This window comes from Photinus pyralis, unplaced genomic scaffold (genome assembly GCF_008802855.1).
Source record: "Photinus pyralis isolate 1611_PpyrPB1 unplaced genomic scaffold, Ppyr1.3 Ppyr1.4_LG8, whole genome shotgun sequence".
Taxonomy (NCBI): Eukaryota; Metazoa; Arthropoda; class Insecta; order Coleoptera; family Lampyridae; genus Photinus; species Photinus pyralis.
The window spans coordinates 28,560,024-28,560,420 of NW_022170819.1; positions in this window are offsets into that span (position 1 = coordinate 28,560,024).

Consider the following 397-nt stretch of genomic DNA (forward strand, 5'->3'; position numbering starts at 1 on the left):
AAATTGAAAGGGCTGCAACTTTTGAACTAGTATCCCAATCTTGGAACTGTTTGAAATTATGGATTCTACAGGCCACATTCTATAAGAAATTTTTTTTCCGGGTCGATCTGAGACAATTTTTTTTTCGGGGCTAAAAAAAGGCAGTGTATAACCTTCCTTTTTATCAAAAATCGACTACACCAAAACAGTTCGTACTTTTTCGATCAGACTTCTCAATCAAAAGTTATAGACTAGAAACCAATTTCGAAAAAAAATTCAAAGGGCTGTAACTTTTGAACTAGTAGCCCAATCTTGGAACTGTTTGAAATTATGGATTCTACAGGGCCACATTCTATAAGAAAATTTTTTTTCCGGGTCGATCTGAGACAATTTTTTTTTCGGGGCTCAAAAAAAGGCA